Source organism: Takifugu flavidus, chromosome 4, assembly GCF_003711565.1.
Source record: "Takifugu flavidus isolate HTHZ2018 chromosome 4, ASM371156v2, whole genome shotgun sequence".
Lineage (NCBI taxonomy): Eukaryota > Metazoa > Chordata > Actinopteri > Tetraodontiformes > Tetraodontidae > Takifugu > Takifugu flavidus.
Window position 1 is genome coordinate 17,932,694 of NC_079523.1, and position 2,425 is coordinate 17,935,118.

Here is a 2,425-nt window from a genome sequence, read left to right on the forward strand (position 1 = left end):
AGATCGGGCGTTCTCAGGGTGGTATGGCCGTAAGCGAGAGCAGGTGCAAGAAAATGGCCTTTTGAAGTTAATACACTCAAACTTATTTTCTTGAAACATTTATTCCGGTGGAGGTTGTCCATTTTGCTTTGTCACAGTCCAAACCTCAATGTTGGAGCAGCCTCCAATCCATTCCCCCCAAAAAGAAAGGGCTATATAGCCTATGAGCGTCATATCATCAAATCTGCCTAGATCGGCTCTTGGATGAGAGGTGAAACGCCTTCAAAAAAATCAAACAAGATTCAACTCCGATAAATGAAATCAACTTAAAAGCAATGTGCCATGGCCGGGAATCGATCCCGGGCCGGTGCGGGCCAGTTGACAATTGCTGTAACAGACAACCTGATTGAAACCTCCTGAAGACCCCAGAGGGAGAGTTCGAATCCAGCTTTGGGCATTATCAAAGAGAAGATGTTTGATTGAAAAATTCACGATCATAAAATGTTTAAAGAGCATAGCAGTGTCTGTGAGGTTTATGAGCCAGAAATGCTGCTCTTTTTAGGAGCACAGCCATCTATTAAACTGTAGTTTGTGTCATAGCATAGTTTTATTGACAAATTCTAAATTGCAAGTAGCAGATATGAACAGGGAAATGCTACGTTATCTGTTTATTCTGTTACAAATAATCTGATGAGATAGGTGTGGAGTTAATTCAGTTGGGGATACACAGATGGAATATTAGTGTTGTTAGTATGATACTTGAGTTCTTTAGATATTGTTTTCAATTCAGGAATCTGCCGCCTTGAGTTGGCTTTTTTTGAAGACAGAAATGTTGACAATAGTGTGGACCAAAGTGGGAAATTCAATTTTATTTAAACACAAACACACACACACACGCACGCACACGCACGGACGCACGCACACACACACGCGCACACACACACACACACACACACATAAAATATTAAATCTCAAACGATGTACAATAGTGCAACATTAAATCTCAATGTTAGAAGCACTTAAGAAGTGAATTACATCTGGGTGGATAATTATCAGGAACACTGGCGGCCTCTGCTGACCCAGTGGAAGAGTGCAAAAAGCTTACAGCACCTGGTATTCCCAGGCGGTCTCCCATCCAAGTACTAACCAGGCCCGACCCTGCTTAGCTTCCGAGATCGGACGAGATCGGGCGTTCTCAGGGTGGTGGCCGTAAGCGAGAGCAGGTGCAAGAAATGGCCTTTTGAAGTTAATACACTCAAACTTGTTTTCTTGAAACACTTATTCTGGTGGAGCTTGTCCATTTTGCTTTGTCACAGTCCAAACCTCAATGTTGGAGCAGCCTCCAATCGATTTCCCCCAAAAAGAAAAGGCTATATAGCCTATGAGCGCCATATCATCAATCTGCGTAGATCGGCTCTTGGATGAGAGGTGAAACGCCTTCAAAAAAATCAAACAAGATTCAACTCCGATAAATGAAATCAACTTAAAAGCAATGTGCCATGGCCGGGAATCGATCCCGGGCCGGTGCGGGCCAGTTGACAATTGCTGTAACAGACAACCTGATTGAAACCTCCTGAAGACCCCAGAGGGAGAGTTCGAATCCAGCTTTGGGCATTATCAAAGAGAAGATATTTGATTGAAAAATTCACGATCATAAAAATGTTTAAAGAGCATAGCAGTGTCTGTGAGGTTTATGACCACAAATGCTGCTCTTTTTAGGAGCACAGCCATCTATTAAACTGTAGTTTGTGTCATAGCATAGTTTTATTGACAAATTCTAAATTGCAAGTAGCAGATATGAACAGGGAAATGCTACGTTATCTGTTTATTCTGTTACAAATAATCTGATGAGATAGGTGTGGAGTTAATTCAGTTGGGGATAGACAGATGGAATATTAGTGTTGTTAGTATGATACTTGAGTTCTTTAGATATTGTTTTCCATTCAGGAATCTGCCGCCTTGAGTTGGCTTTTTTTGAAGACAGAAATGTTGACAATAGTGTGGACCAAAGTGGGAAATTCAATTTTATTTAAACACAAACACACACACAACGACACGCACCACACACACCACAAAAAGCACGCACGGCACGCCGCAACACACACAACACACACACACTCATAAAATATTAAATCTCAAACGATGTACAATAGCGCAACATTAAATCTCAATTTAGAAGTACTTAAGAATGAATTACATTGGTGGATAATCATCAGGAACACTGGCGGCCTGACTGCTGACCCAGTGGAAGAGTGCAAAAAGCTTACAGCACCTGGTATTCCAGGCGGTCTCCCATCCAAGTACTAACCAGGCCCGACCCTGCTTACTTCCGAGATCGGACGAGATCGGGCGTTCTCAGGGTGGTATGGCCGTAAGCGGGATAGCAGGTGCAAGAAATGGCCTTTTGAAGTTAATACACTCAAACTTGTTTTCTTGAAACACTTAT

General features: G+C 42.3%; 1 protein-coding gene and 3 non-coding genes across 4 annotated transcripts in view; 1 reads left to right on the forward strand and 3 right to left on the reverse strand.

Annotated features, from left to right (window-relative positions):
* LOC130525127 (5S ribosomal RNA) overlaps positions 1-35 on the reverse strand; it is a 119-nt gene extending 84 nt beyond the window's left edge. Inside the window, exon 1 of the ribosomal RNA XR_008950391.1 lies at positions 1-35. This exon is cut by the window's left edge and continues 84 nt beyond it. This is a non-coding gene — a ribosomal RNA (5S ribosomal RNA).
* LOC130523571 (NLR family CARD domain-containing protein 3-like) overlaps positions 1-2,425 on the forward strand; it is a 218,778-nt gene that overhangs the window by 176,569 nt on the left and 39,784 nt on the right. The window lies entirely within an intron of this gene.
* LOC130525079 (5S ribosomal RNA) lies at positions 1,078-1,194 on the reverse strand. The gene has a single exon (XR_008950359.1). It is a non-coding gene; the product is annotated as a 5S ribosomal RNA (ribosomal RNA).
* Positions 2,240-2,356, reverse strand: LOC130525092 (5S ribosomal RNA). The gene has a single exon (XR_008950372.1). It is a non-coding gene; the product is annotated as a 5S ribosomal RNA (ribosomal RNA).